Here is a 6,000-nt window from a genome sequence, read left to right on the forward strand (position 1 = left end):
ATTTCTATTGTTTAAGCCACTAGGTTTGTGGTATCTTGTTAGAGCAGCCCTAGAAAACTAATATAAACCTTGTTAGAGGAAAAGAAACCAACCATAAGCCCATGGGGAATTGGGGGGAAAATTATATATATATATATATATATATATATATATATATATATATATTTATCTAACTCTTTAAAACATTGAAAAGGAACACACATTTGTGAACCCTGTGAAAAGGAAAACAAGCAAACAAACAAACAAATAAACAAAAACTGAGCCCCAGGATTTACTCGGCTTTTCACCTGGAGGAGTTCTGGATGGTGGGGATATGGAGGAGATTCCAAGAAAAAGGCGGGAGTCTCACTGGTGTGAGGATAAAGAGATTGGAATTCAGGAAGGCTGGAGTGATGAAAAGGTCATGGGTTCCAGAAACAAGGAAATCAAGTAGAAAACAAGCTGTTGGAAATACACACTGGAGTCCTCTTTAGTCCTTGCTCAATAGGAAGAAGTGTGTGTATAAGAAAATGCCCCAGGTTCTAACAAGGAGGAAAGGGAACTGAACTAGATGGTTCCCAAGACTCATACAAGGCTAGAGGTCATTTGAGTTCCAACCAGCCAGAGGGAAGTGTTCTTTTGGCTAAGTCAGAATATTCAGTAGAGACCCGGTAAGGATCGTGAGTTAGTAGCGGGACTAAATGATCCCTCAAATAAAGGTTAATCTACAGATTCCCTGAACAAGTGGGAGAACAACTTTAGAAAGAGTCAGAATTACCTACTAATATCTCACTGCCCATGGGACAGCCAATAATAGAAGGCAGATAGCAGCCTACAAATGACTCAGTTCATCTAAAGGAAGGCAGTTCAAAAGGGAAGAAGGAACAGACGGGAAAAAGAAAACACGACTAGCGAGGTAGTAGACTTCAACTTAAACATTTCAACAATTACCTTAAGAAATAACTACTAATATTCTATTTAAATAAAAGACCTAAATGTCAGTGAAAAATCAACTTTAAATAGAAGGATGCAGAGGATAATATGGATTTTGTGAACAAGAAAAATGATGGAAGGGGCTATACCATACACATACTAATCCTAAAAGGCTGAATTTCATAGGTCTTGACAAGAGACAATAGAAAGACAACAAAGATAATGAACAGAGAAAGAAGACAGTTCAGGACAACAAAGGATCAATTTAGAAAGACATGGCCATCATAAAGGTGCCTGCATCTGATTAGAAAGCTTCAAAATCCATGAAGCAAAAACATCCTGAAAAAAAGACATGGACAAATCCACAATTCAATTGGGAGAATTCAACACTCCTCTGTCAATAATTCATAGAAGAAGCAGATAGAAAACTGGGAAGTAAATAGACCTAAAAATCCATTCAACCTACTTGACCTGTTTGGCACTCGAACACAACGCCCAACAAATGCAGAATGCCCACGGACGCAGGAAATACTTATTGAGATCAACCACAGTCAAGCCCATAAAACAAGGCTCAAGAATTTTTTTTTTAAGATTTTATTTATTTATTTGAGAGAGAATGAGTGAGAGAGAGCATGAGAGAGGAGAAGGTCCGAGGGAGAAGCAGACTCTCCAAGTTGCTGGGAGCCCGATGCGGGAGGAGTTCCTGCAGGTCCCGGGTCATGACATGAGCCCAAGGCAGTCACTCAACCAACGGAGCCACGCAGGCGCCCCTCTCCAGAAATTAATTGGTCAACAACAGCTGAGGGGCTCCTGGGCCGCACCCTCAGTGAAGAGCCCAGCTCTTGGTTCTGGCTCAGGTGGTGATGTCAGGCTCTTGAGATTGAGCCCTGAGGCAAGCTCTGGGCTCAGGGCACAGTCCACTAGGACTCTCTCTTGGTCCTGCCCTTCCCACCTCCCCCACTCCCGTGCGCTCTTTCCCTAAAACAAACAAACAAAATCCTTCACAAAAATGAACAATGGTTGAGAGTGGGAGGGGTGCGGAGAGAAGCAACCAGGCCGGGCGAGCAGGAGGAGCCCGAGATGCTGCCCGCCCTTCCCGGGCGCGCTTGCTCAGCCGCCGCTGCAGGGAGCAGCCGAGCGCCGGGAGCCGCGGCCGCGCCAGCCAGGCGCAGGGGCCCAGACCGCCGCGCTAGCAGGGAGTGTCGCATCCGCCATTGGAGCGCGCTCGCTTGGGGGCCGCGGGGCTGCAGACCCGTCCAGGGAGGCGGCGAGGGCGGCGCCCAGGCTCCGGCTGAGGGGCTGGCGGGATGTGCAGGGAGATCGCTGCGGGACTGTCGGAGCTGCTGCAGGGCTTAACTGTGGAGGTGGCGAGGCACCAGCCTGCGGACCTGCTGGAGTTCGCGCTGCCGCACTTCAGGCGCCTGCAGCAGGAGAACAAGGGCAAAGGCGCCGCGTCCCTTGGCCATGAGGGCGGGACCTAGGGGGCGCAGGCACCGCCGCCAGGGGCCGCACCTCCAGTAAGGGGGCCACTTAGCGGAGGAGCCAGGAGGCGGGGAAATTTAGTTTTCTTTTGACAAGGAGGATTTTACCAAACAGCTCATACCTAGTCTTCAGAAAGTCAGAATTGCAGGCGCCACCAATGCCTCTTCTCAATCCTTGGCGCCTAGGGAAAATGTTGGGGGAGGGAGGTGAAGACAGTGGTTGAGACGGAGGCAGGCTAATTTCAGGACAAGGGCCCCAGTCGCGCCTCTCCCACGCTGACCGCCAGGGGGCGTGCCCGCTGGCGCAAGGCAGAGCCTTGGACACGTGACCACCGGCTGGCCCTCCAGCTGTACTGCCCCGGGCCCTGGCGGCGGTTACAATGGGGCGGGGCTTGGGTAACAACCATAGGTAGGGAGCACGTGGAGGAGAAAGCAGTGGCCACTGGAGGCTGGGGAGGTGACCTAGGGGCCCAGGTGGCAGGAGGGCCAGGCCTTTGAGGCCCTTGGAGGGCGCACTCTGTGAGTCGGGGTTGGGGTTCCTGGTGTGGGAGGGCCTGGTGCCCCACAGGGGGTTGGGGATGCTTGGGGGCCAGGTCAGCCTCAGAGAGACCTAAGCTGGAGGAAGGACCTGTGCCTCTGTGTCCCCCTTCCCTCCCCCACAGACCCCTGCACTTTCCTCCCCTCCCCTGGGCCCTGGCATCAAGATTCGCTGGCAAAGTTTGCAGTTGGAGCAGGCCTGTACTCAAGGCCCTGGGCTTGAAATCTTAGCAATGCTTTTTCCACCTGAAGGAACAGAGCATTAGAGAGGTCTGCCTCTTTCCAGCGCTGTGAGCCGGTTATGTCATTTCAACTCCCAGAACCTCAAACTCCAGTTTGTCTGAAGAAATGAATGAGAGACTATGGTAGAAGGCTGTTAAACTTTGTAAACGATTGCTGCCTTCCTCAAGCCCTCTGTGGCAGCTGCACTGAACATTTTACATAGGTCATCTCAACCCCAGAATTTAGGGTTCTCACTTTTATCCTGCCTGTGAGCAAATATGCACTCTGAGGGTACAGCGATTTGCCCATGGTCTCAGAGCAAGTGAGTGGTGGAACCAGGATTGGGTGCTAGGAGAGGCCGACTGCAAAGCCCACGCTTTTAACCACTAAGCTGTTGCTTCTGTCCTTATTTACATTATGAGAATTGTTGTAAATGCCTGGCTTATCATTTCGCTTGCCTGTGGGAATATGAATGTATACAAAGTGGGTTACAGAGCTCTAACATTATTCCTGTAAATTGAAAGGTCCTGGCATCAATATGCTTCCGATTAGGTACAGGCTTTCCCAGAAGTATGAAATTCTTTTTATTCCCGTGGGAAGGAACCAGAGCTGGTATTGCACAGTTCATTGATAGGTTCATGCACTAGGAAATTAAAATGGGAAGCAGAGTGAACTGCTGATGGTTATGGTCAATATTTCTCTAAAGGAAACTCCACAAAGAAGAATGTCAGGTGCAGGGGAGATACTTACACTGACTGATTCCCAGTCAGTCATGTCAGGAACTTCCCTAGTAAGTAGTAATTTTAAGTCATTCATCTATTCTTTCTTTCATTCATTCATTCATTCATTCAGAATCCTGGAATGCTCACCATTTGTTAGGCTATGGAGATAATACAAATAAGATATAGTCCATTTTCTTAAGCAGCTTTAGGGTGTGTAGGGAGGCAGACTGATACCTGAGCACCATAAAACAATGCCCTAAGTGCAGTGATTGAGTGATGCATGGGAGATATTTAAAAAACAAAAATCAAGGACACTTAGCCCAGCTAGGAGGATGGTCAGGGAAGGCCTCCTGGAGGAGGTGTGCAGGGGAACTGACAGAAAGAGTTCCTAGGGGTTAGTTAGAATGCACTTGTCTTAGAACAGAGTCAGCGTGATTGTAGTAATGTAGGCTCTCCCCCTGAAGGAGAACTCAGCTGTGGTCCAAGGAGAAGTGACTGACTCACCCATCCTTGGAGATGACCAGGGCCACTTAGAAGAATGGTTTCCTGTGTGGTTCTGCTTGGAGGCCAAGAATAAACTTGGCACACGCGTGATTCATGTTATTTAAGTACAAAATGTCCCAGGCTCCTTTTTATTTTTTAAATTATTATTATTTTTTTAAGATTTTACTTATTTATTTGACAGAGAGAGTGAGAGAGAGCACAAGCAGGGGGAGAGCAGGAGAGGGAGAAGCAGATGCCCCACTGAGGAGGCAACCCAATGTGGGGCTCCATCCTAGACCCCAGGATCATGACCTGAGCCAAAGGCAAACACTTAACCAACTGAGCCTCCCCGGGTGTTCCCCAGCTACCTTTTTGAAAGAGATCATATTTCCAGTGTGAGAGGAACACTAAGACTTGCTGAGTAGGAACAGAAAGAAAAGTAAAGGAGGGAATGAAGCAGCTATACACTGTATTTGGAATCACAATCTTCTTTTATTTCTTTTTTAAGAGAATTCTTGGTGAGTCAAAGGATGCATTAGAATCAGAGCATTTGGAAACAAATGAGCCTTTAAGAGACTTGAGCTCAAAAGGAAAATTTCTTGATTTGGATCAAAGCGGTTCCGAGGAACCAGAGATTAGTTTCCCTGAAACACAGCCCTCAAGTGAGCTTGGGGACAAAATCGACCAGATGCCTCAGGATGAACTGGGACGGGAAAGGAGAGAGGAAAAAAGATGATCAGACTTAAGTGAGCGAGGAGAGGAAGAATTCCAGTCCAAAGCAGAGATCCCGGAGAAATCACTGGTGTCTACCAGCGAGGACATACTGTTTCGAAAGGATGACCGCGCCAACATGTATCCTTCGGTAAGGGAGTGTTACATGGTTTTTAGTGCCCTCTAGTGCTTTAAAAGCACTGTGAAATAAGGGGATTTTATGCATATGGAAGAAAAAAATACCACCAGAAATATCCTTTTGAACTAATAATATTCTCGTATGTTTTAAAGTTCAGTTCAGTGCTCTGGAGGGACATGTGTGACAGGAGTGCTGCCTCTGGGCCTGACATCTGGGTCAGACAGTGTTGCTCCCCAGGCAGGAAATTCCAGACGTGGTTTGTCTGTTACATAGGGTGCCCTTTCTTGTGGGAGACTCAAGGACAATCTCTCCCTCTCCTCCCCATTCCCCTTCTTTCTCACTTCGTCCTCCTGCTCCTCCATTCCTTTCCCCTTTCCCTCCTCTCCTCACCTCTTCTGCCTTAGATGGCTTGATACCTCTTCACAAGCTCCTAAAACCATTACGGGCTCCTAAAACTGCACATTCAGAGACGGACCAGAAAGCAAAAGGTATGGAGAAAGTGAAAGCCACTGAGAAAGGCACCAGGGGGTCGACTGGCATCTGCCTTTGTTGCACAAATATTACCATTTACCAAGAGGAGAGTTTTTCCCTTCCTCCTCCATGTGCCACTGAAAATTGCTTTCTAGGATTCACCTCCCTTTTTCCCTGTAGATTCTGCCTTTGGAAGATTTGTAAGTGATCGGATGCACGTAAAGTGACACATAGTGAGCACTGGACGGGTGTTCACATCTAGATGGTGATAGTGGTGGTGGTGGCAAGGATGGTAGTGATGATGAGGATGATGGCAAACTCC

General features: G+C 48.1%; 1 long non-coding RNA gene across 2 annotated transcripts; it reads left to right on the forward strand.

Moving 5' to 3' along the window:
* Positions 1-2,670: 2,670 nt before the first annotated feature.
* On the forward strand, positions 2,671-5,695 carry LOC125088182 (uncharacterized). 2 transcript variants are annotated; one of them, XR_007123601.1, is made up of 3 exons: positions 2,671-2,912; positions 4,866-5,219; positions 5,360-5,695. It is a non-coding gene; the product is annotated as an uncharacterized LOC125088182 (long non-coding RNA). The 2 variants fall into 2 exon arrangements; XR_007123600.1 differs by lacking the exon at positions 2,671-2,912 and adding an exon at positions 3,763-3,942.
* The last annotated feature ends 305 nt before the right edge of the window (positions 5,696-6,000 follow it).

Source organism: Lutra lutra, chromosome 16, assembly GCF_902655055.1.
Source record: "Lutra lutra chromosome 16, mLutLut1.2, whole genome shotgun sequence".
Classification (NCBI taxonomy): Eukaryota; Metazoa; Chordata; class Mammalia; order Carnivora; family Mustelidae; genus Lutra; species Lutra lutra.